Here is a 27,611-nt window from a genome sequence, read left to right as displayed (position 1 = left end):
GTGGGGGGAGGGAAAGGGATATGGGATAGTGGGATATGATCCAGGATAAATAATCCTCATTGGAACAGGGGAGAAAAAACAAAGAATTCCCTTGGATCAGGCCATAACTTTCCCCAGACAATGTCTAGAAGTGAGCAGGAAACTGTTTTTCACCTGTTATTGCATCCAAACAGAGACTGCAGGAGTTTCAGTGATATCCCAGGGTGGAGACCCATTAACCCTTTGGTGACTCTCTGGGTGCTCTTCCACACCCCAAATCCCCTGGCTCTGTCCCAGGACAGGTTTGTGTTGCAGCCACAGCCTGAAAAATGATTTTTCAGTTTTATATTGAAGTGCAGAGTGAGCTGACACAGAGAAACACTCCCAGGATAAACAGTCTCTCCTAAATAGTTCTTGCAGAAATTTGGGGTTAAACTCTTGGGTTTGCTGTCTGGTTGGGAACATGAAGTGTTTCCAGCACACAAATTGAGGAAGAACAGGATTGTGCCTCCATATCTTCCCAGAGCTCGAGAGACTGGATCCTCTGCTGGGAACTCAGAGTGCTGCAGTCTGAATTAATATTAGGAGAGCGATCAGTGCCCATTTCTGACAGCGAGCTGCTGGGCTTGTCCTGAGCCTTTTCCTGCCTTTTCCCAGGTTAGAATTTAAATTAGCATGATGGACAACTGATTAATATCACATTTCATTACATATTTCAACTGCAGGGAGCTCAGGAGAGTTTTCAAAGAGTTGCACCAGCAGAGAACACCCAGAGATCTCCAAATCTGGTGGATATTGGAAAAGATGCCCAGAATTCCCTGTTGGGGCCACCAGAAGAGATCTCAGCCAGCCTTAAACTCCAGGACCGAACTCCTTTCAATCCTCCTCATGTTTCCAGCCATTCATCCAGAGGGATTATTCCCAAATTTGGGAGCTCAGTAGAAATGAGAGCCACAGAGACTCTTCCAGCACCATGAGGTGGAATTGGCTCGGCCGAGCTGCTGCACATGGACTGCAGAGATTTCTCCTCCCTGAAAAGCAGAGGGTGGGGAGAGGCAGAGCCTGGGATCCGCCAGGCAGTGTAATTTTAGTTGTTTTGCTGGAGAAGGGGGGCTGGGGGGAAATAAAATTAATTTAAAGGCTGATATTTTAGGCTGCGTTGCTGCGCATGAATCTGAGTGCAGCCCTCTAAAAATAAGCCTGTGCAGAAGAAATGAAAAGAACAAAAAGCGAGGTTGGAGGTGTGCTGGAGTGACTAATGCTCTATAATAAGTGAGCAGTTCAGTGCTTGTCCTCAGACTATGTTGGGATGTTATTTTTGAGAGCCCAGAACCATTTATTCCTTTGGGGCTTGGCTTTGTTCAGGTGTTTTATTTTATTTTTGTTGCCAGTGCCACGGTGAGTACAAATTATTGTTGTATTATCCCATATCCATCAAGGAGTCCTGACTCAGAGCCCTGCAAACATTTATTTAACAAATAAAATTGACACCCCTGGAGTCTGGGTGCACTGGAAGGTTCTCCAGCTGGAGGTGGGGTGGGACTGGATGAGATTTCAGATTCCCCCAACCCAACCACGCTGGAATTCTGTGATTCCAATCCACACCACTCCAGCTGTACATTTAGAAGAACTCCAGGCACACTGATCAGGAGGAACTCCAGGCTTTTCATCCCCAGCTGAGTGACTGATAAAAATCTGTGTTTCCAGGGGATGTGTGGGTTCCTCTTCTGGCAGTGACATTTGCTGGGACATTAACGGCCTGCCATGCCCTGGAGTGAACACTTGCCCAGAAAATCCAGGAGAGGACTGGCTGTGAGCTCTTGGATGGTGACTTCAAGGGCTGGATCCGAGCTGAGAAAATGAGCTCTGAACACCAGAGAGGAGCACAGAACTCTGGGGCAGGGCAGGTGTGAATCCCAAAGCACAGGTATCCTTAATAACGGAGGTAACTCCAACGCTGCTCGGCATTTCCAACCGCCGTTGGACATTTGTATCTCCTCCCTGACTTTCCGAGAATCCACAATGAATTTTCCAATACACTTTCAATATACAGCAACTTCCCCTGGTTCTTTGGGCTGAAGCTGGCAATTCTCCTTCTCCTTCCACACCAGGCACGTTGCTGCTGATGCTCCTGAAGAATTTGTGATGCTACAGATGTACAAAGGGGTGAGGGCACAAACCCAGCCATGGAAATCCAGATTCCTGCTATCATTATTGTATGTTATTACATTTTATTTCATTAATTAATTAATTTAATTTTGTTATATTTATTTATAAATTATTTCTATATTTATTTATTATATATTATATTATATTATATTATATTATATTATATTATATTATATTATATTATATTATATTATATTATATTATATTATATTATATTATATTATTATATACTTATATATAAGTATATACTTATTAACTATATTATATTAACTATTATATATATACTTATATACTTATTAAGTATATATATAATATATCCTTAAAAGTATTAAGACTAAGTAATTAATAATTTAATAAGTAATAAGTATAAAATAAAATTTAATAAGTATTATATTTGTTGTGTTGCTGTTGTTAATTATTATTTATTATTAATATAATTATTAATATAATTCTTCTTTACTTATTATTATTAATAATAGTAGCAGTATTGATATTAATATTAGTATTAATAATACGTTTGTTGTTTTCATGCTTTGTCTTCACACCTTGTCCCAAGGGAGGGATTGACCTGAACAGCCAAACCCCACAGTACAAAGTTAAGCCCTTTGCTGGATAATGGATTGGTCATTCAGGAAACTGCTCAGGGTTTGTCCCAGACAGATCCAGTCATTTCCTTAAGTGCAAGGAGCTGAAGCCAACTCTTTAAAAATTCCGGGGGTGTTTGTGGTTGTAAGTGGACAGCAGTGGAATTTGGGCTGTTTCCTGGCTGTGTCTTGGACTCTTCATAAGGAAAGAAAATAATCAAGGCCCTCCCTGCAGAGCGCTCTGGGCCTCCCCCCAGCAGTTTTTATTTATTTATTAATAACTATTTCCATAATTATTTCCATCAGTGCTTGGGCTCTGCAGGTGCAGCACTCGTGAGCTGTGTGCCAGAGATTCGGCAGCCCTGGGATTGCGGTGCTGGGGTTTCAGGCTCCACGGCATGACTGGGAACAGGATGAGATAAAAATTGAGGTGCTGGGGTGGTACTCGATGGAATCCCGGCTCCAGCTGCCCCAGGGCTCACTGAGGAGCGGCAATCCCAGCACACAATCACGGAACTCAAATTAGAAAATCCTCTGAGATCGTCACATCCTGCACAGTCACCACTAAACCACATTGTCGCTCTATTGGGAACGGCGAGAAGAACGACACAGACTCTCTTGTGAGTTGAACAGGAGAATTCTTCCTCTCTTTTCTTAAGGTTTATTACCTCAGATCTTCTTTTATAGACTGATACGTGAAAGTACAGAAAGGTAAAACTCTTACTGGTTAGTGAACAAACACATCACCATCATTGGTCAGTGGGGTACAACACCCCTCCACCTTCTCTTGCAAGAAAACAAGAATCTGACAAACAGCACCTGCAAGGCTGTCTTCTGTCTCTGAGGATTGTTTAATTCCTCTTTATGATTTCCCAGGCCACTTTCTCAGGCGAGACTGAGACAGTTATGTGGCCTGCTATTCCACAGGCACCGTGCTCCCTGCTTCATGGTTAGCATCCATACCACATCCCCAAGTGCCACATCCAGGTGCTTTCCAAAATTGGGATGGGCACTCCACCACTGTTGTGATGCAAAAAAATGGTATGACCCAAAAAATGTACCCCCGAAAATGTAGAATTGTAAATTTCTTTCCCTTATCTTATTCTCCCCAGTTCTCCTTATTGGTTGTGTAAGTGTAACCCACCCTTTCCCCTGCCTTCAAAAAGAGAGGCTTATTTATTATGTATATTATAATATATTATAATATCTTACCTTATCTTACCTTATCTTATATCTTATCCTATATCTTATCTTATCTCTTATCTTTATAATATAATATCTTATCTATTATATCTATATATTATTTATTATATCTATATATAGATATATAGATATATCTATATATAAGATGTAATATATAGAGATATATAGATATATAGATTTATCTATATAGAAGATATAATAAATAGAGATATATATTATATATATCTATATATATATTGTATATCTCTCTCTATATATCTATATATAGAGAGATATATATAGATATATCTATATATAAGATATATAGAGATAAGATATATAATATATATAGATAATATATTGTATATATAGATATTATATATCATATATATATTATAATATATTATTTATTTTAATATTATTTTATTTATTACCTCTTCCTCTTTCCCTCCTGCTACCTCACTCGGTAGGATCCCAAGAAATAAAGCTGTAACTGCCATCTCAGCTAAGGAAGGAGCCTCGTTTTTTGGTTCTTCTTTGATAAGCTGAACTATCTCCCCTGTCTCCCTGGCTGCTGCTGGGTGGACAGTGGTAACAGAGAGACAGGGGACAATAGAAATTATAGCACACCACTTCCAACGCTTTCCAATCCTTTCTGTGACAAACCGTGCTGTAAAATCCGAGCTCGAGCTCGCCTGGCACAGCTCGAGGGTGTTTCCTCCCACCCTGTCCCTTGTCCAAGTGGGCTGCAGGAGCGAGGGAGGGGAGCACAGACCAGGGGGAAGCCACAATCCCAGCTGGACACTCTTCCAATCCAAAGCTGCTCATTCTTGTTCCGCAACCCGCAGTGAAAACAACGGGTTCGCTTCTCCCATTTTGGATCTGGGACCCAAATTAAGCCTTTTCTTTACCCCAGCATTGTCATAAACAACTAAAACTGCAAAAATGCACTTGTTTTATTCCACTATGCTGCACAATTATTGACAAAAGCTCTTTGATTTACTGGCAGAGAAGAGGAAGATTGTGCCCAGACCAAGCCAAATGCAGTTTTTTTCCCAGTCTCTGGCTTGCCCACCAGCCCTTTGGCACAGTCTGTTCTAGAAAGTTCAATGCTGCCGAGGGTGGAGAGGGATTCTAGAATTTTTCCTCCAGGAGCAATGGGAGAACTATGCAAAAATTGAGAGGGGATGGTTTCAGTTTGCCTGGGAGTCACCAGATTGTGAGAAGGACCCGACACATTCTCATTTTTGAAGCAAATCAGAGCATTCAAAGCCTTTATGGAGCTGTCTGGACTTTATACCCCGTCCGTGTTGTTGTATAAAAGATTGAACACAATTACCATATGGAATTTGTTAAATATTCCCCAGGCCAGGAGCGGGAGCTGTTCCCGGCGCTGAGCCTCGGTGACAGACCAAGGTACAGCAAAGCCTCATATTTAATTTATTGCTGACTAGGAATGGCTTTGTGTGCTGGACTGGAAACGAGCAAATTCCCTCATTCTAAATCCATGCCTGAGCTCCAGTCACACAGAACAACTCCACAGCTCCCCTTTTTTTCATTTTTATTTATTTTTATTTTCTGGGGAAGCCACGGCTGGTTTTACCCACAGACATTCCCCCTCCTGCTGCAGGGGGATGAAAAGGGATCATTCCCAGCCCTCCCCAGGGGACAAATGACTCCAGCTCTGGAGGAACTGGGAACAAACCAGGGCAATGGAGTGGAAAGAATTAACTTCAATAATCAGATTATTTCCCTCCAGGCACTGCCTCTCTCTGAAGCCAGACACAACTTCAGGCCCTGCCTAAAAAGCTCCAGGTAATTTATTTAAATAACTTAACGAGGGGAAGAAAAAAAAAAAGAAAAATCCTCTTTGATGAAAGGTTTGGAAGAAGTCAAAAAGATTCCTGCAATCCCATTCCCTGATCATTCACAGGGAATTATCTCCTCAGCTTCTTTCCCTGCCTCTGAGGAATCAGCAGCAATTCCTGAGAGCCTGAGCCACACCAGAGCGGCACAAAATCCAGTGGGGTTTGGAGTCCTTGTCACCCTCAGCTCCCTCCAGCACCTGTGGAATGCCAGGGAAGCTGTCCTGGAGGGAATTTCCAGTTTAACAGCTTCCATTTCTCCACTGGAAGAGATGGTTCATCCATAACCTGCACTTTCCACAGCTCCCACAGCAATCCTGCCCCTGAAAATATGCATATTAAACATAGAGTATGCAATTTAATATGTAGGATACATGCTGTAATCAATATAATTTCATATCTAGGTGGCATAATGGCATAAATATAATTTCATATATATATATATATTATATACTGTATTTCTATAGAAATATAATTTCATATGCATATATATTTATATATTAGATATTGTATTTATTATAAATATAATTTCAGATATATTTATATATCATATATTATATTTCTATATAAATATATTTTAATATGTATATATTTATATATGTATAGATATTGTATTTATACAAAAATATTTTAATATTTATATATTTATAGATATTATGTTTATGTATCTATATATAAATATATATTTATATATGAATATAGATATTCATATTATATTCATATTTATATTATTCATATTTATATTATTTTTATATATATATAAATATATAAATTTATATTTTTTGTAATTTTTTTCCCCTGTATTTTATATATAAATATATTGGCTAAATGCAAGTATTTGCTCCACTGCCTCCTGTCCTATAAATGGAACCAGGCCAGGAATCTCCCCGGGCATTTTCCCTCTGGATATCCCTGTTAGTGAATTCCAGGACAGCTCCTTGTGAAACCTCGATCCCCTTCCGTGTCCAGAGACAAATTTAAAATGCACTTGGTTCTGCTTCCCTCTGCAGCCCTTCAAACTCTGAGATGCTTAAATGGGATCTCCTTCAAATTGTTGTTTTGCCAAGGGCTACATCACTCCAGCTGGAATTTTGATGCCACTGGGTGTGGGCAAGTCATTAACCACTAATGAGCCAGCTGGAAAAATGCCTCTTTCCTTAAAAAAGCCAGGGATGGGAGCATCTCCCACATTTCTGCTCAGTGACAGAGCTTCTCATCAGTAAGAGTTGCAAAAGTCCCAAATAATTTTATTATTTGAGAGTTACTGTCTTTCAGAGCTGCTCTTCCCTCCCTCCTCAGCTGTAAAGTGGTAAAAACAAACCCATCTTTAGGACACTTCCAGTTTTTCCCCCTGGCTGACGGCTCCTGCAGGGAACAGGATCCCAACTGATTTTGGGGTCAGATTTTTGGGGATCCTCCCCATCCCTCCCCAGCACCACCTCCCTGGGCTGGCAGCATGCAAACGAGTCACTGCAAAGCGTTTTATTCTGCTTCTCCTGATTATGCAAATTCCAGCTCCTCGGAGCTGCTTTGCCTCCTCTCCTCCTCCTGCTCCCTCTGCTCAGCTCTGCTGGCAATTGGGTTTTACTGGAACCACGAGCAGTTACGAAACAGAACAAATTAAACACAACAGTTGGGATCGCTCTTCCTTCACGAGGCATCGCGGATGTCGCGCTCGAAGGCCTACAGGAAATGGCAGCTTTGCCTTCTGCACTCCCTGTCCTGATTTCCCAGCTCTGAATGGGACTGCAGAGCAACCCTGGGATGGGTTCAGCTTTTCCACAAGCCCAAAAGCCCAGGGCTGCGTGCTCTGTGCCCATCCCTGCGGCTTCCAAAGGTTGGGCGGTGCAGGCTGGAGAAGGGAAGGATCCAGGGAGAGCTCAGAGCCCCTTGCAGGGCCTGGAGGGGCTCCAGGAGAGCTGGAGAGGGGCTGGGGACAAGGGATGGAGGGACAGGACACAGAGAATGGCTCCCACTGGAGAAGTGGAGTTTGGGGTGGGATATTGAGAGGGAATTCCTGGCTGTGAGGGCAGGGAGGGGCTGGGATGGAATTCCCAGAGCAGCTGTGGCTGCCCCTGGATCCCTGGAAGTGCTCAAGGCCAGGCTGGAGCAGCCTGGGACAGTGGGAGCTGTCCCTGTCATGGCAGGGGTGGCACTGGGTGAGATTTCAGGTCCTTTCCCAACCCAAACCTGGGATCTGATGATGATTCCATGACCTGTGGTGTTGCCCTGACTCCAGAAATGTGGATGGGAATTCCAGTTACTGGAATTAGAGGCTCTTATTCCAAAGGAGAGGGGAGGAGATGGGATGGTAAGTCCCAAAATACACTCACTTTTCCTCTCCCACTGGATATCTCCAAGTGCTGGAAGACATTCCCTGAGTCACCACATTTCATTCTGAGTGCCATCAGAACTCCAAAATTTCCTAACTTCTTTTTCAGCTGCTCTGGGAAGAGAAGTCTCCTCCCTAAACCAGAATTCCAGCTGTGGCAACGCCTTTTTGTCAGTGCCTTTGTTTAACTGGAGCCAGGACCTGGCCTCGATGATCCCTGTGGGTCCCTTCCCGCTCAGGACACTCCCTGATTTCTCTGACTAATTACTTCCTCTGGCTTAACTGGATCTCCCATCCTATCTTTTATCTCCATCATTAATTAAGGAGGGCTGAAAGCCTAAATCTGCACCGTGTGGTCAAGACTTCCTCGTGCTTTGATCCATGTGGAAAATTCCTTTGATCCTGCAGCACACTGGCACCACGGGACACCCGCTCTGCAGATCTTTCCAGGGAGCACGGCTGAACATCAGATCTTTTTCTTCCTGGGAGGCAGAAGCCGGAATAGAAACCTGCTCTGCCGCTGCTCAGATGGGTTTCTCTGGGGGTGAAGAGGGAAAGGTATTTCTGAGAGCTGATTTAATTCACTTCAGGCTTCAAAAGGACCTCAAGACCGCGTGGAAAAAAAATAATTCCTTTGCAATCCGTTAAATGGCATTAAATAAATCACTTTCAGGGCAGCAATACCTCCTCCTGAACACTCAGTGACACAAAAGAGGCAGTTTGGTGAAAAAAAACTAAATTATATTGGACCTAAAGAACATCCAGGAGCAAACCTCCGAAATTTCCAGTGTTTTGTGATCTTGGATATTCCCAATTAACTGTGATAAATCCTCTCTCACAGCCTCTTCCCATTTCCAGAGCCTGCCTGAGTCAGAACATATGGAAAGCTCAGCCCATGGAGCTGGAGGATGGCACTAAACAGATTTCTCCCAAACCTGTCTGAGGTTTCTTTTCCTCATCTCCACCAGGGCAGAGCTGTGAGCAGGGAAAGCTCTGGCAGGAATGATGGTGATGGTGTTCCCAACGCCATCCCCAGGCTGGAGCTGCACATCTGCAGCTCCTGGGATGCAGCTTCCCCATTAGCTCAGATTTACAGAGGGGCCTTTTCGAGTTTTTCCTGCTCCTGTTTCTTAAAGAGAAAAGGAATTCTGTTCTCGGCAGGAATTTACAATTCATGTTCTTTTAACAGCTCTCCTCCCCCAGGCTGGGAGAGGGAACTAAATCCAGAGCCTGCACTGGCAGAAAACGATCTTCCCAACACCTTCTGCCTCTTCCCTCGTGGAATTCCACTCCACCTTCCTGCTTGCAAAGACCCTGGACTGCTGTGGTGTCCACCAAGAGCCCTGCAATGCTGATAAACCAAAACATAAAATAATAACTACATCAATGGTGCCTATAATAAATGTTTCATTTATATCAAATTATATTTTTGTTTTATATTTTATATTTTATATTTTTAATATTTTATATTTCATATTTCATATTTCATATTATATTACTGTATTATTATATTATTATATATTATTATATTATCTATATATTTATCTATAAATTTATCTATATATATGTTTATATTTATAATATTATTAGATTATTATGTATATATCTATCTATATATTTATATATATTTATATTTATATTTATATTGTTATAGTTATATATTTATATTTATTTATATATTTATATTGATATTTATTTATATATTTATTTTTATTTATATATTTATATTTATTTATTTATTTTTATTTATTTATATATTAATATTTTATATTTTAACCTCTTCTCCAGGTTAAACCTTGTGGAGTGATTTGTCTGTTTTAACCCCAGAGCTCTGAGGGACAGGGTGGTGCCAGTGCAGGTTCCCAAGGATTGGGAGGGTTGGGGTAAAGCTGAGAGTGGCTCTGTTTCTGTCTCTGGGACATCTCCAAATTCTCCAAATTGGGGTGCTTTGGATTCTTTTTTTTCCCCTTGGCTTGTTTGTTTTTTTAGAGGTGGCTGATATAATTAATATAAGGTAATTTGGTTCAAGCTTAGAACCAAACTGTTACCAAAAACCAGCACATGCAGGACCCCAAGATGGAAAAGAAATGGGACCACAAAGGACATAAAGGGATTTAATCCCTCAAAGCCACCCTTACCCACCAAATCTGCGCTCCGGATTGTTTAATTAGCAACTGAGAGAATTAAAATATCTGAAATTTTAATCCTGCAGCCTCTCTCCCCAAATCCTGGAGGATTTTGGCCTCTGCACTTGACTGAGGTGAAGCTTTGGCTGCAGTCCCTGCTGCCACAGAGGAGCAGCGGCTCAGATAATATCTTATTTATTTATTTTATTCATCTTATCCATTGCCCTGTGGAGCTCTGAGCTGGGGAAACAAGATGTTCACCATTATCTTCCTGACAGAACGCGAATTTCACGGCTCTTTTTGTCCCATCTAGAGGACTGCACACAGAGCAAGGAAAACAAGGAATGTCTCCTCTACCAGAGGGGTTTGAGTGGCTTCAGGGTGGCCTTTAGGGACAGAGCAATGACAGGGCCCTGGGGTCAAGTCTTGAACCCAGAGCTGTGAGAGGGACCACAAATTCTGGTGAAGGAAAAGACAGGAGAAGGGAAAAGCACAAAGTTACTGCTAAAAAATTGTTGTGTAGCTTCACGTTCTTTTTAAGTCTAAATAAATTCCCTCAGAGCAGGTTTTGAGCTTGGGTTTTTGATCTGGATTAAAGAGAAGCCTGAGTCAAGAGCGAGAGTTGATGACAAGCACTGGAACATAAATAATTAATGGCTGTGCAGGGGGAACCCCTCATCTCCCTCCTGCCCAGAGCCGCTCCCACATTTGAGGAGCAGTTCCCCCAACTCCCACTCCAACTTCCAAAATCACAGAATCACAGAATGAACCAGGCTGGAAAAGGCCTTTGAGGACATCAAGTCCAACCTATGACCCAACACCTCCCCCACAACGAAACCATGGCACTGAGTGCTCTGTTAAGCTCTCCAGGGATGGTGACTCCATCACCCCCCTGGGCAGCAGATTCCAGTGCCCAGTCGCTCTTTCTGGGAAGAATTTTTTCCTGATGTCCAACCTAAACTTCCCCTTGTGGCACTTAAGGCTGTGTCCTCTTGTCACTGGTCACCTGGGAGAAAACACCGACCCCCACCTGGCTACAAACACTTCCAGGTGTTGTGGAGTGATGAGGTGTCCCCTGAGCATCCCCCAGGATGAACATCCCCAGCTCCCTCAGCTGCTCCTCACAGGACTCCAGACCCCTCCCCAGCCTCGCTGCCCTTCTCTGGACACGCTCCAGCCCCTCCATGTCCTTCCTAAATTGGGGGCCCAGGACTGGACACAGCACTCGAGGTGCCTGAGAATCATGGAATGGTTTGGGTTGGAGAGGACCAGTTCCAACCCCTGGACACCTCCCACTATCCCAGGCTGCTCCAAGCCCTGTCCAACCTGCCCTTGGACACTTCCAGGGATCCAGGGGCCATAGCTTCTCTGGGAATTCCATCCCACCACCCCCGCAAGAGGAGAATTCCTTCCCGATATTCCATCCACTCTCTTTCAGGTTGAAGCCATTCCCCCTGCCCTGCTCTGTGTGCTCAAGTCTCCCGAGTTCTGCGGCTGGTAACAACCCCAGGGTTATTTTCGTGTTCCATGATTCGATCTGAGGCAGAGCCCTGCAATGTTAATACAATATCTGCCATAATTTCCCACACAGCAAATGAGAGTCAGCCCCGCTCTCAGCCAGACAAATCTCTTTTGTTGTTGTCACGCACATTATTCGACTCTCTCCCACTTAAGACAGATGCTTTTGTGCTGGTTTGTGCTCTGAGTTTGTAAATGTTCATCTTTTTAGTGATATTTGCCTGATAGCAGAGCGACGGAATAAAACAGAATCTGCAATGAAATCGATGGAATGTGAGCTCCAACAGGCACAGGAACACGCAGAAATGATGCTCCGGCCAATAGCTCCAGTCAGCAATGAGGAATTGTATCCAGGACACATTTTGGGAGGTGGACATGTTCACTTGCTCCTCCAGCTCCCCAGATGTACCTCGTTTATCATCAGAGCAGCTCCAGAGTTTTGGCGTTGGCACTCCGGGACTCTCCATGCAAATGATGATTTATGTCCCCAGCCATGGGCTGTTCCAGCGCCACTTTCAGAGCAGATTTCAGGGAAATAAAAGAAACTTTTGTGTCTCTTCACCTAAAAGAGGTAAATACAGCTGAACTCACCCCACAGGTATTGGCGGCTGCTTCAAAACCAGCACGAATTCTCTCTGAGTGGAGGACAGGCAGGAAATCGATTCCCTTCCACATAAATTCCCTTCACGGAATTCCCCGCTGCTCTATTACTGTTCCTCTGCTCACTTCAAATGGAATCTTGGTTCCTGGCAAACCAACAGCAAAACTTCCTGGGTGCCTGATTTCCATTCATCCCTGGGAAACGCACCCAGGTGAAGCTTTCGGAGGGAAAAGAGCTGCTCCGCACAATCCTGGCATGAAAGGGGGGAGCCAGGTGGGTGAGGGAGGTAAACAACCTCCTCCAGGAGCGCTGGAAAGTGAAATCTGAGCTGCAGCCTGAGGAGAGACAGCAGGGATCCAGCCTTGGTGTCAGCTTAACTTGCTGCTGATGTTGGGGTTATTGGAGACATCAATCCATGGAAATCTCTGCCTCAAATGTACAGGTAAAACTACGCATAAAATCATCAGTGCTGGAAAAGACCTCCCAGGTCACCGAGTCCAAGTGTGAATCAGCCAAACACAAATGCAGGTGTGACCCACAGGCCCCAAAGTGCTGAGGAAACACAAAAAAAGCAGCTTTTACATCACCAGACGCCCAAAATAAGGGAGGCTGTGTCTCCTTTTCCAGCACAGTGGGAGTTCCTGGACATCAGGTGAGAGCGTTCTCTCGCCTCTGCTGGATTCTATCCCGGGGTAAAACCCAAACCTGGGAATGCCAGGATAACCCCAACAGCCCCAGGCTCCCAGGGGAGAGGATTCCACCTTTCCTGGTGTCTGTTGGAATGATGGAAGTACCTGTCCAAAGGAATGTGGAATCACAGCTCTTCCTGCTGCCCGTTCCTTCCCCTGTGCCAAGTTTTTGGAGATTCTTTCTTGCCCAGGTGCCTGACAAAAAGTCCCACTTGTTTGGGAACAATCCCCGACCTCAATTCCCTGCTCTACCCTAAAACTGCTGCAATTTTGGGCCAACAAATCTCATTTTTCTGGCTCTCATCCCATCAAAAGCAACGAGGACCTGGTTCCTGAGCCACCACTCTGATTCATCGCTTATTTTTCTGTACTTCAGTTTATCAGAGTCTCACAAACAAGCCAACAAATAAAAAAAAAAACACTCAAAAAAGCATGAAATAGGTAAAGATTACTCCAAAACAAGTTTATCTAAGCAGCTGTGAATCACTGAGCAAGATCACCCCCTTTGTGCCGCTCCCACAAAAGAAAATTTCTCTGCTCCCAAGTAATTTACAAGCTCAATAATCAAAACCAGCCAAGGGAAGGAAATAAGGAGAGAAAAATGAATTTTGTTACTGCTCAATTGATGTTTTTAATGCAAGGGTTAAACAATTCAAAGAGAACCAGACTCAAATGAATCCCCAAACCCAGGAATTACAGACATCCCAAATTCCAGCTATTTAGAGACATTAACTTAATATTTCAGTAGGACAGGGTAGGAAAAAAGATGCCTGGATATGATGTTCTCCTTTTTTCCCCCATAATTCAGGGCGCTGCCACAAATTTTCTTCAAAAGCCCAGCTTTTTGAGGAGCTCTCATTAGTGCCCATGCCAGATGTGTATAATGGGGAATTTCCATATCTACAAAGAGGAATGAGCACGATCCCTCTCATCTCCCTGCCAGGGAAAATGAAACAGCATCCATTCCTTTAATTTAGCTTTGTCAGGAGCAGCCCTTTGTGACATCCCTGGGATCATTTTGGGGCTGCTCCTGCAAGTGGGAGAAAGGAGCCAGGCGTGCCTGTGCATCCCTGTGTACATCAGAATTGGGCTGGGTTTTATTTGTGATTAATTAGCGGCCACTTGGGTTTGATGGCTCCAAGGAGCACAAAATCACCACAAAGAGAATTTAGGTTTAGCCAGGCTTGGAGAGTCTGTGCCAAAGCTGGGGCTCAGATCTCCCATATCCCATTCCCCAGGAAATCTGGCAGCAGGTTATAAACTGTGCTCCATCCTAAAAATATTTATCAATTGACCAATCATTTGTTAGGCTTTGGTTGTCAGGGAAACAGGCATTTAGGAACATCATCTCCAGGGACACGGAGCCAGAGCAGCTGGGGCTGGGATGCAGGAGAGTGATGCCTTTTTGGGACTACCTAAAAATGGAGGCCAGACAAAATTCAGGGAATAAAAAGCAGTTCTGTTTATGGAAGGGCCTGCAGGTGCATTTCAGGCAGACAAAACCCACCCCAAATGGACAGCAGGTCACGGGTTTCCCACTTTTATAAGTTTGGTCCATTTGCACATTGGGGTTCATCTCCCAATTCCAGCTGCAGGGAATGAAGGGATTTCCCCCAAGTTTGCTGCCCCCAGCTCCCTTTTGTTTGCATCTCTGGGGCCTGAGGCAGTGAGGTGTCCTTGGCTGCCAGGCCTGGAGAGGAATTGCTGTGTCTGCCCAAAGTGGGGAAGCAGCAGCTGCCGCTGGGTGTGGAGTTTGGAGTTCCACACTGAAGAGCTGCAGGGTCACAAATACCTGGGAAATGGAAAAGCTGAAACCCTCAGGCATCAAGAGCAGACCCAGCCCCAAGGCAGGACCAACCCTGGCCCACACAGAGTGTCCAGGGAATGTCCCTCAGTGAACCCCACTCCCCTCACCCCAGGACTCCCCATTCCCACCTCAGCTCCCCTGGCATCACCTCATGTCCCCAGAGCCCCATGGGCTGATTTCTCTGTCTCAGTGCTTGGTTTTTGTAGTCAAAACTCACTCTTCGGGCAGCTAAACAACAAATTTTCTACCGCCAGCCCCCAGAGAAACTGGCCAAAAGATGCCCTGGCTCTGAATGATGGGATTGGAATCAAAGAATCATAAAGTCAAAAAATCATAAAATCATGAAATCACAGAATGGTTTGGCTTGGAAGGAGCCTTAAAGCTCATCCAGTTCCAGCCCTGCCGTGGGCAGGGGGGTTCCAGATGTCGTTCCTTGGGTTTGGGGAAGGGCACTGGATTTCTGTCCCAGCATCGCTCTCCAGACCCTTTTACTTCATGCACAAAAGCCACCTTCAGGACTAATTAATGCCTTTTTTTCTTATAAATTCTTTGAAGATCCTCCAACCAAGTACACCTGGACAGGCCAAAAACAGATCCTGCGGTCGGATCAGACAAATTCTCACCTGAGACATGAGTTCTCCTCCTTTTATTTCCTCAGTAAAAGCTATTAACAGCCCTTTTTTCACTGGAACACCATTAAAACCACAACAAGGACCGATCCTGGGGAGCACATTCCCAGCAGGTATTTATAAATCCCCCGCTTTTGACAAAAAAATGGCATTTTCTGAGTCCTCCCTGCGAAGAACATGACCCCCCCGGTTGCTGTGGTTACCTGAAGGATGCTGTGCCCACCACAGTGATCCCAGAGCTTTCCCAGACTAACAGGCTACTTTTAGCCCATATTTGTATTTTCACCTCCTCTTCTTTGAGAGAGAGGATCATAAAATGCCAGGGGAGGCAACGAGAGACTTCCCTGCAGCTCTTCCCCTCAGCCTTCTGCTCCATCTGCGGCCGCCCCAGGAGACGACGGGGGGAATTTTTAGAGTGTGGCTTTGAGCAGCAGACCAAAATCCGAGCAACTGTTAACAAAAAGTGTGAATATGGCAGACAGGAGAGGAGTTCCATAAGGGATGTACTTCTAGGGGTGTTTTCTGTAAAGGGAGAGCCTCGTTTCACCCAAAGGAATGTTCCGGATCCGGGGACTTTCAGCTCCCTCTGACCAGTGTGGGCAGAGCAACCAAAAGAGACAGCAAGAGGAGTAAAAATAATTTACCAGATGAGAAAATCATCTTTTTCCTCATGATCTGAGGCTGGCTTAAACTCAAAGAATGAAATTTTATATCATAAATCATCGTTTCATGGATTGATTTGGGTTGGAAGGAACTTTCTCCTTCCAACCCCTGCCATGGTCCACTGCAATCTGGGAATAGTTCTTAAAATACACAGACATTTCATAAAATATCTGCACATATCCCATAAAATATCTCTACATGTTTTCTAAAATATCTGTACATATCTTGAAAGTACCACCTGATCCATTTTTAGTTGTTCCTGCCCATTTCTCTTTAAAGCCAGGAAATCTCAGCCCGTGGACATCTCATGACTGCGACTCCCCCAGATTTATTTTTCTAATGAAGAAAAGTATTTCTGCCTGAATTTTTTATTTTTTTTTGCCTCCCATCTTTCAGTTTCACTATCTCCTAATTTCTGAGCAGCGAGACAGAGGAGAAGCTCCAAATAACTCTTGTTGAAATCAGCCATTATTGAGAATTCTTTAATCACGCCTCATCTCAGTCATCTCTTTTCCAAGATTAAACACTTCCAATCTCCCTCATGCTCCCAAAAGTGCTGGGAAAGCAGCAACAATTAAACAGCAAATCTGAATACAGAGACATTTGCAGAAGCAGCAGTGACAGAGTGCACTTCCCTCATGATATAAATACATTTATAGCTTTCTCTATATATAGATGCATGTATATATGTATTATCTGGAGAGATATATACAAGTTTTCATTAAATTAAATTCCAATACAACCACTCAGAATGGATTTACTCAATCATGGGATTTTTTAATTCCTTTTTCCTGCATCCATTCCCCTTCCCACCACTTTGTCCCTTCCCTTGATAACAATTTCACAGGATTATTGAGGTTGGAAAAACCCTCCAAGAGCATTCAGCCATAAATTCACACTCAGGGCAGAGGGGATGTGGAGGGGATGCTTTGGGGGCCTGGCTCACCTGAGTCTGGAGATAATAAGTCCCTGAATAAGTAATTGTCCAAAATAAATAATAGTCCCAAAATAAGTAATAGTCCCAAATGAATAATAGTCCCAAAATAAGTAATAGTCCCAAATGAGTAATAGTCCCAAAATAAGTAATAGTCACAAATGAATAATAGTCCCAAAATAAGTTATAGTCCCAAATAAATAATAGTCCCAAATAAATAATAGTCCCAAATAAATAATAATCCCAAAATAAACAGCCCCAAAATGCTGGGGTTTGGAACTGGATGAGCTTTAAGGTCCCTCCCAACCCACTCAGGGATTCTGGGATCAAACAAAAGGAGGAACTGATGGCACAGAATCCCGAGAACACCTTTTCCTCCCGCTGGGGCTGGGGTGGGAGCAGCTACAACCACACCTGGGAATATTTTGCAAACAGATTCATGACAGGAAAGTGGGGGGAAAGAAAAAAAGAAAAAGCAAAATGTCTCGGATAAATTCTTCTCAATGAATAATTCCTCCAGCTCTGATAGCAATGCATAATTACAGCCCGTGCCGGCCTATTATGTATTAGTGGGGGTACTAATTAGTTAATGTTTGTACAGCTCCTGGAAGATGTAATGTGCTCAGGCATTATCATTAACTAAGCAGAGCATTCAGGTTTAAATTCTTTTTAGCATAACGTGGAGCAGGATCACCCACACCCTTTCAGATCAGCAGAATTGTGATACCCACTGATCTCGTCAGGGAGGAAAATGCACAAATTAGGGCCTGGGAGGAAGCACCGAGAGCTCCTCGCTGCTGGGCAGATTAAAAGGAGAGGATTTACTGGCAGTTTAGAAGAGCCTGCTTTGAAACCGAAGCAGGACGGACACACGCGGGTGGCAGCAGCTGAAGTTTACCAGGTGAGATCGGTCAGGTTCTTGATTTGACAGAAAATCAGAAGCTTCAGTGGGCTTCAGCGTGTTGCTCAGCACCTCTGAACACCAGATAAGAAACTCCTGAAGCTGTGTAGGTGCTTTATATCAATATTAATTAGGCCAGAAGAGCCAAAAGCCACTGGGTCCAGCTATGCTTGCCTAAATCTGATCAGCTTAGTGCTTCACTACTGCAGAAAGGAGGGAAAAAACCCCAAAACCCCCCCAAAACATTGATCTTCAAAGCTTTGCTATCTGCTTCTGAGGCTCAGAAAGCAAGCAGTCTGAGAACTGTTAGAAGGGCTTTTAATTGAGTGGTTTGATGTGAGGAATCCCATCCACAGGGGTGTGTGGAGGCCAGAGCTGAGCCCTGCCGCTGACTGTCCCCTGTCACTAGGGGACACCAAGTACAGAGCGAGGGTTCAATCCCACACAGCATCCAAGGTTTATTTCAGGAGGCAAAAGCCTTTATTTTGGGGTTTTCAGTCCTTTTTATAAGATGTTCCAATACAGGTTGGCCTGATTGGTGTAAGGAACAACACCTCCCTCAGCCCTTTGGTGGGACAAGAGAAAAACACTCTGAGAACATGTGCCATTGTTTTGAGGGACAAGGGAAAAACACTCTGAGAACATGTGCCATTGTTTTGAGGATCCAAAACCTTATTTACACAGCAGTTCTCAAGAGAGAAGAAGTTCCCAAAAGACTTTCCCTTGGGAACAGCTCAGCCCCTGAGAGCCTGAGCCTCTCTCAGGTTCAGAAAATGATCTCCACAGTTCCCCAGCCGGGAAGGCAGGACGGGATCCTCCTGAGGATTCTCCCTCCCAGAGCAGCCCACCTGTAACGTGCCAGCCGTGGGTGGGGAGACAAAGCCCCCAACTCGAGTTCCAGGTGCTCATGAGACAAACAGCCTTGTTTATTATCCAGAACTCACTTAAATCCCCAATTCAAACCTCCCAGGCTGGACACCACTGGCTGAGATCTCTCTCCCTGCCCGGTGTCCTGGCCATTGCTGTGCTTTCCTCTCATCTGGGATGGGGCTGGCTCCCCCAGAACTTATCCAGGGATGTGTTCAGACATGAGCAAGCCCAGCTGAACTGGATTTGTGTTATGGTCAGATTTACCTTGTCCAGTCCAGCTGTACTGTGACAATCCTGTGACACCCACCCTCAGTGGGGACAAAAACAAAGCAATCAATCCTGAGCACCCTATCTGCCACGGAGGTTATTTTAAAGGAAAGCAGAGGATAGAAAACAGAGCACTGGGATTTTAAAGCACATTTTTCAGTGTTTTCTAACTCACTTGAGTTGTACTGTGAACCAGCTTTAGCACTTGTGCAGTTCTGTTGACATCTACCTCCTGACCATCTTTTCTTCCTTTTGGGTTGGACTCGATGATTTTAAAGGTCTCTTCCAACCCAGCTCTGTGATTCTGGGGAAGGCAGAGCGTTGGGCCTTGGAGCTGTCAGGCAGCCCAGAGGACATCAATGCCACAAACCCAGCTGCATTTTTATGTTAAAAGAAAGGAGGATGATTTTTCATGAGGAGATTCATCACAACCCATCCTGGCTTGCATTTAAAACTTCCAACATTTGCATTTTTTAATAGTTCTGGGCTGCAGGTAAATGATCCATGAAAGAGGATGTTGAGCACATCCTTTTTCTGCAAAATGCCCCAAAAATCCTTGTGAGGCTCCTGCAAAGGGCAAACCTGGGAGCTCCTGCCTCTGGAAGCTCTCCAGGAGCATCCAGGGCTCTGCATCTCACAGGAGCCTTTGCCACACGTGAGGAGCTCTCTGTGCACCAGGGAAATGTTTAATAAAGGCACATTAAATGTATTTTACACATCATATAGACATAAATTATATGTTTTATATGTATCTATGTATACATATATATTATAATATATAGACACATGTCTATATATAATATATAGATGCATAAATATTTATAATATATATGTATATATTTATATTATAATATATAGATATATATGTTTATATTATAATATATAGATACATGTATATTTTATTATAATACATATATTTGTATATATTCATATTATAATATATTGATTCATATATTATAATATATAAATACATATAATATATAGATACATGTATATTTATCTTATAATATATAGATACATATGTTTCTATTATAATAAAAATATTCATGTATCAATATATTATAAGTACATATTATAATATATAGATATATAAATATTTATATTATAATACATAGATACATATATGTTTATATTATAATATATAGATACACAAATATTTATAATATATAGATACACACACACACACACACACATATATATATTTGTATTATCTATAAAATATATTATATGTATTTTATTTTTCAGGGTTTGATAGAAGCACCCAGCGTGGTTTTTGGGGCTCGTGTGTTTCTGAAGCCAGAATCAGATTGATGCCACGGCTGTAGTTCCTGATGCTTTATTTGTGTCCATCCATCGCTGCCAGGATGAGCATCCCCACATCCAGTGCAGCGTGGAAATGAAAATCAAATATTTCACGCTGTGTTGAGTCAGTGCTGGTAATCTCCTGTGTCTGGAGTCTTCTGGGACTCCACAAAGGTCTCCCAGGGTGGGTTTTTTCAGTGTGTGTGAGAGTGGCTGGGCTCTGTCCCACCCACCCAGAGGGAACAGCCCCAAACCCACCCAGGGTGGGCTCAGGTTGGGGTTTTGAGCCCCCTGCTCTGCTGGGAGCTGTCCCTGCCCCTGCCTGGGTTGGAGCTGGATTGCCTCTGAAGTCCTCTGCAATCCATCCCATGCAGGAATAAATCGATTTATTAAATAATTCATTTATAAAATGATTTCTACTCAGTTCATTTTAAGCAGCAGGTCACAGCCACCAGGGTGAAGTTCAGAGTCAAAACCGCTCCTTTACCTCGGCCAATTGCTTTGATCACTCAGGTCCATTTGTGAGCAGATCCCAGCTGTAAAAATCAGGGATCTGGGGAGAACGACACAGAAATTCACTTATAAATCCATTTATTCCTGTAACCCCTCTCGTCATGGTGCCCCATTTTGGGGGGGTGCAGCACACGGCCTTGCACTCCCTCTTAGCCCTCAAAAAAGCCCAGAATCTGGAGGAAAACCAGAGCTCCCACCCCAGCTGGGAATGGGGACACGAGGGCAGGGATGGCACAGGGAGAGCAGAGACCTGAACCGAGCCCACCCCAAAACTCCTGAACTATTCCACTGAAAACTTGCTTCCCCTCCTTCTCCACACACATCCAGCAAGGCTCAGTAATCCCTAGCAGCGACTATAACACCAAATTAATTAGCTGTTTAATTACTTATAATTTTAGGAGCGAAATGACTGCAGAGTCCCGCACAACCACACGGATTTATTTCACTGTACTGGAGCTGGCTCAGCCCACACCCCCGAGCCACAGCTGCTCCCAGAATTAAACAGGACAAACCCAGAGCACCTCCAAGGAGGTTCCTCCCACTGGAACTTCACCCTGGGCACAATTCAACCAGGAAAACATCCCCCAGGCAGCGACAAGGAGATTCTGGAGGAGAAAGGGAATCATGCAAAATAAGCTCATCGATAAGGGGAAAATAAAGATTCTGCTCTTCCAGAAATGCTGATGGATAATGCAGGAAGACACTTGGGCAATCCCTCCTTGCTGCAGTGAGTTCTGCGCCTCAGCCAAACAAATTACGATCCTGATCCTCGTTTGGCATTTTTTAAATTTGCAAACTTGGTTCAAATGTAGAAATATATTGATATATGAGCAATTCCAGCAGCAGTGATTCACAGCATTTGAAATCCAGGACAAAATTCCATTGCTGTGTGTGTGGAAGGGAGAACTCCTTCCCTGTCCCTTTCATGACATGGAGAGGAGAGAGTTTCTGAAATAAATATTGGAGAATGCAGCATAAATCTCTGTGAGAGCAGCTCAGCCATGGCTAAAAGCAGAGCCAGCTCCACCTGCCCAGCCCAGAACAAGATTCCCTCAGGAATTCCAGGCAGCCATCCACAGGTTCTCTGCTACCTGTGACTTTTACAACTCTCCACCTTTTTTATTCTCTTTTTTCATTCTCTTGAGAGCTTGAAATGCTCTCCCAGCCAATCCATCTCCTCCAGTCTGCCCCGTGCTCCAGCTCTCCTCCCCAAAAGTCCTGGAATTCTCCAGCTTTCAGTTCCACAGGAGCATTTCCAGACTGAGGTGTTGGGATCCCTGCAGGAAAACAATTTCCAGGCTCTCCTGGACCCCGTCCCAGGAGGTTTCAGGTGTTAAAATGAAATGCAGGTGTGCAAATGACTGGTTAAATAAATGTACATGGGACATCACCGAGGCTCTCTGGGTGATTCAGCTGATGGAAATAACTTCCAGTCTGTGCAGGAGCCACCACACAGAGCACAGAAAGTCACCAAAATGTCCATATTCTTGTTTTTAAGTGCATTGTCTGTCTTTCTCCTATAATTTTTTCACTAAAACTATGTATTTCCTATAGAAATAATTTTTTTTTTTTTTTTAACTGATATTTTTTCCCCTAGAAGTTGATGGCCTCCGGGCAGGACTCGCGTGCAGCCCTGAGAGTGTCCATTGGACACACAAACATTTCCATGGCTCCCTTACTTGTTCACACTTGGCTGGATCGATAAGCAATTTCCCCCACGTGTGGGATATCCAGGAGCTGTGACAGGCAGCAGATGGTTTATTCCAGCTGCAATCTGCTTCGGCGTTTTACCACAGGACAATAACAACAGGCAGAATAAACAGAAGGAGTTTTCTCTACTGACCAAAAAAACGCTCTTTGCTTAATTCCCCTTGTGCAACGAGAGACCCCCCAGTAACACCAGGCAGGGGAGAGTTTAGAGATGAGGTTGGCCAGAATTCCATGCGGAGAATTCCACGCTCGTGTTCGCCCCCGCCAGCTGGCCCAGCCAGAGGAGAAATGTGATTGTTTATTTACGTGTTCCCAGGGGAATAAACCCCTCAGGGAAGCTGAAGTTCAGGTGGCACTCAGAGTTTTTGCTGGTTTTCCTCACACAGCACATCCAGGAGGGAGAACACATCCAGGAGGGTGGAATGGGATGATCCTCAAAGCCAGATCACTCTGGGATTCCATAATCCAACCTTACCAAAACCCAAACCCTTACCCCAAGCCCTGTAAATTCCCAGTTTTCTAGCAAATCTCAAAGCATCCTAAAAATCAAATTCAACTTCCTACTGAAACACTCATGGGAACATGTTAATTTATTTTTTTAAAAATAATCCATATAAACATTGGGTTTATTTTGAGATTGTCTTGAAATCTTTTTATGAAGCACTAAGGAAAATGAGATTTGATCAATTAAATTATGAAGGGAAGGGAAGGGAAGGGAAAGGAAGGGAAGGGAAGGGAAGGGAAGGGAAGGGAAGGGAAGGGAAGGGAAGGGAAGGGAAGGGAAGGGAAGGGAAGGGAAGGGAAGGGAAGGGAAGGGAAGGGAAGGGAAGGGAAGGGAAGGGAAGGGAAGGGAAGGGAAGGGAAGGGAAGGGAAGGGAAGGGAAGGGAAGGGAAGGGAAGGGAAGGGAAGGGAAGGGAAGGGAAGGGAAGGGAAGGGAAGGGAAGGGAAGGGAAGGGAAGGGAAGGGAAGGGAAGGGAAGGGAAGGGAAGGGAAGGGAAGGGGTTAATTCTGCAGGGATTATTTCTTTTTGTGGGGATTCCATGGATGAGGAGCTGAGTGCTCTGGGTGCAACACAAACATGGGAAATCCATCCTTTTCCATCCTTTAAGAAATGACCTGAGCATTTTAAAGTGTTTTCACCTAGGCCAGGAGCATGGGGCAGGCGGATTTAAAGCACCACCAGAGCCAAGATCTGGCCCAGGCTCCAGAGGTTCCTGGCACTCAGATGTTCCCCCAGCCGAGTGTCCTGGGTTGTTCAGTGTTTTGGGGGGCTGGAGATGCTCCAGCTGGGCTCCCCATTTCTGCTGATAAATGGTTTTGTGCATTCACATCCTCAGTGGCAAGCTCCAGTCAGGACAGGGGACGAGCCTTTCCCAGCAGGAGCTCAGGGAACCATGGAACAGCCTGAGCTGGAAAGGACCCAGCTGGATCTTCGAGTCCTGCACAGGCACCAGGACAATCCCACCCTGGGCCTGGTTTTGCACCTTGCAGGAGCTCAGCAGCACCAAACTAACGCCATTCCTGGCTGGTTCCCTGCCCTGCTCGGGAACGTTCTGGAGCTGCTCCGCGAGGCCATCGCACAGCTCAGCACCACAGGCCTGGAGAACTGGGTCACATCAGAAAGAGCTTTTCAAGGTCTCCCTGCACTTTTGGAATGGAGGATGGTCCACCCCCATTTTCATTTCTAGGCTTCGTTTCCATAAATATTGCACGTGTCCCATTTCTGCCCTTGCACGTGTACAAAAATCTAGAATTTAGTGGTGAGCCCACTCTAAACAGCTCCAGTGAAGGGGGAGGGTGTGTCCCTCCCAAATTCCTCATTCCCAGATTTCCTGGATGAGATTATATTCCAGATGACCAACTTTTCTGGTGAATTTTGTACAAAGTGAGTTCCAAAATGGGAATCAGACTGGACGTACTGGTTATCTGCTTGGCTTAAGGAAAAAACAGTTTAAACTGGGTAAATCCTGATGCTGATGTGTGGTTTGAGGCCATTACAAAGTTTATTGGCTCCAAGGGGATTCTCTGTGTGAGAAAGAAGATTATAAAACTCAAATTTACAGGCCAGAGGTTGTCTGGTTAATGGCACAAGTGGAAAAAGTTGTGGAAAGACCCAGAAATCTTCCAGGCTGGTGACTTTGAAAGGAAAGGAGAGATTCTGCAGATGGGAGAGCTCAGAGCCCCTTTCAGGGCCTGAAGGGGCTCCAGGAGAGCTGGAGAGAGGCTGGGAACAAGGGATGGAGGGACAGGACACAGGGAATGGCTCCCACTGGAAAAGGGGAGATTTAGATGGGATTTTGGGAAGGAATTCCTGGCTGTGAGGGTGGGGAGGGGCTGGGATGGGATTCCCAGAGCAGCTGGGGCTGCCCCTGGATCCCTGGAAGTGTCCAAGGCCAGGCTGGAGCAGCCTGGGACAGTGGGAGCTGTCCCTGCCATGGATTGTGTTACACTGGATGCGCTTTGAGGACTTTCCAACCCAAACCATCCCAGGCCAGAGGTGGATCCTGAGCCCAGGACACGGTGACACAAAGCCAGGCTCTGCTGATGCCCAAGTCACTGGAGCAGGGACATTCCAAAGCTTGAAACAGCCTCTGGAAGAGGGGCTCAGACTCAGCAGAGCCTCTGTGCACCACCCTCCAATAAATCCCAACAGCTGGCATGGAGAGAAAGTGGGAGGGAAACAATGATCAGACCTTGTATGAATAAAGCGATTTTTTGCTCAAAAATTTAAGATCGCCTCATGAAACACGAAGGGGGGAATATCACTTCAAAGAGGTGACACAAAGAGAAACACATGGACAGCACCAGAGCAGCAGCCTTTGTAAGGATCCTTCCTGCAGAGAAACCTGATGAGGACCTTCCCTGAAGAAATCAGCTGAGGCTTGGAGGAGGGGAAAAAACACCTGGCAATAAAAGAGTCGGGGAGGGAGGATAGAAAAGCTTCAGATAAAGCATCAAATGGATGAAGGGATGGAAATACATTAAATAGAAAGATGAGAATTGCCTATTGGCAGGGAGACAGGTGGCACGGAGAGCTCTGTTTGATGTTCCTGCCGCTCTCTGCTTCCAAGCTGAGGATGAAACGGTCCCAAGCAAAGGCTTTCCAAAGGAAACAAAGCAATCCTTACATCCACATAATCAGCAATCAGCACAAGCAGAGGGGAGAGAAAATGCCCACCTGGAAGAAGGGAAATATTGCAGAGCTTGGAAACAAAGGCAGAGCTGATGCCCAGGGACACCTTGCCATGAGCAGCGCTCCCAGGAGGATCCCAGTGTACCAACACTGATCCAGGGAAGGGAAACAGAGAGAAAAGAGGATTTTTTTCCTATTCTTCTTTTTGAAAGGCTCATAAAGACTCTGGAATTCACAGGACAAGCGGTGGATATTATCTGGGAGCAGCACATCCTTCCTGACACAGCCCCCGGAGCTCCTCTGGAGCTCAGCCACTCTCAGCTGGGAATTTTGGGAAAACTCCTTCACCTGCATTGTTTCTGCTGCTGAAGGAAATGCCCCAGAGGGTTTGTTCCACCTGGGACTGATGGGTTTGCAGTGGCTCCAGGTTCTCCCATCCCCAGTTCTTCCCCCACGGAAATCCTGGCTCCTACACTTGCCTCCCCCACGCAGATTGGTGAACTCTGCCACAGTTTTGTGCAAAGAATAATGAGATATCCATGGATTTCAGTGTGGTTTGCACCAGCCTGAGGCTCTGCCAGCCCAAGCTGTCACTCCCACCTCTCGTCTCCAGGATCAAGGAAATCTCTTCGGTTTGAAGGCGCTCCAAAGAGTGACTTTACAGCTCAGAGCAAGGCAAGGCTGTGTTTGTGTATGGGCATCCCTTTACGCTTGTTCTGACCTCAGGGTAACTCAAACCACGCCACTCCTGTGTCTAAAAAGTCTGGAATAACATAAAACTTCCCAAATGAGACCTTTCTGAACTTCCAGCTTCCGGGCTGGGACTGGCCCAGAGGTCCCACAATCCCCACTTTGTCTCAGCATCCACTGGGAACAGCCCCACGCCGAGTTTTGTTCCCTGAATGGCTCATCCTGATGCCCCTGGAGGAGGGAAGCGTTTCTGTCGGGTTCTCCCTCCTTTTCTGAGGGCTTTATTTGCTTTCTGACTGCAGCTGGTGCCAGGCAGTTTGTAAACAGCTCTCCAGAATTAATAAAAAATTGATACACGCTGCAAGAAATGATCAGAAATCACATGTGACCTCTTATTTATGTGCTTATCCTGCTTTAAAATTCATCAATGTTTAACCAGTACTTCTTAAACCACTTACAAAATGTACACACAGCCACTAATTAATTGCTGCTGTAAGTTCGAATTGAGGCCAGCCCCTATCCTGTCTTACCTGGCCACCAGAATTCCCACCAATCTGAGAATGTAGTGACATGATCTTGAACTCGGTTTACAGTGATTTTTTGCATGCACGAGGCTTTTGGTGACTTCATCTTAATGGGAATGTGGATTGCACCACTTTAAATGGCATTTAAATGGTATTTAGCCTTAAATTTCATAGCATGGAAAAACATCCATACTTTTAATGCTATCCCAACAAGATTATGGCCAGTGCTCCGTGGGGAGAAATGTGGAAATGCCACAGGCTCCTTCTTTTGGTCTGAGAGAGCTGGAAGAGCAAGTCCATGAAGGGAAAACCTGGGAATGGCTCCCACACGGAGCAGGGCAGGACCGAGTCATGGGCTGAGACAAAACAGGATGAAAGGAGCAGGAGAACTTTTTATCATCAGCTGGGATAAATCTCAGTTTTCCTGGGATGATTCCATTAAAATGGGATTTTGTTGAGGGGCAGGAACGGGGCCGTTTCCACGTGCAAATCTCCACAGGGGTTTGTGGCCACAGGGCTGGGGAGCACACACAGCTCTCCTGAGGCACACACTAAACCCCAGATTCATCCTCCACCCACTTATCCCACTTCTCCAGCTTAATGCCACGCTGGAGAAAGGAGT

General features: G+C 44.8%; 1 protein-coding gene and 1 long non-coding RNA gene across 4 annotated transcripts in view; one reads left to right on the top strand and one right to left on the bottom strand.

Annotated features, from left to right (window-relative positions):
• LRRTM4 (leucine rich repeat transmembrane neuronal 4) overlaps positions 1–27,611 on the bottom strand; it is a 151,414-nt gene that overhangs the window by 109,454 nt on the left and 14,349 nt on the right. The window lies entirely within an intron of this gene.
• On the top strand, positions 10,980–22,942 carry LOC111938791 (uncharacterized). Its single transcript, XR_002869085.2, has 2 exons — positions 10,980–17,979; positions 20,362–22,942. It is a non-coding gene; the product is annotated as an uncharacterized LOC111938791 (long non-coding RNA).

The sequence above is a fragment of the Cyanistes caeruleus genome, chromosome 29 (genome assembly GCF_971803275.1).
Source record: "Cyanistes caeruleus chromosome 29, bCyaCae1.hap1.1, whole genome shotgun sequence".
Lineage (NCBI taxonomy): Eukaryota > Metazoa > Chordata > Aves > Passeriformes > Paridae > Cyanistes > Cyanistes caeruleus.
This window is presented reverse-complemented; position numbering and strand designations above follow the sequence as displayed.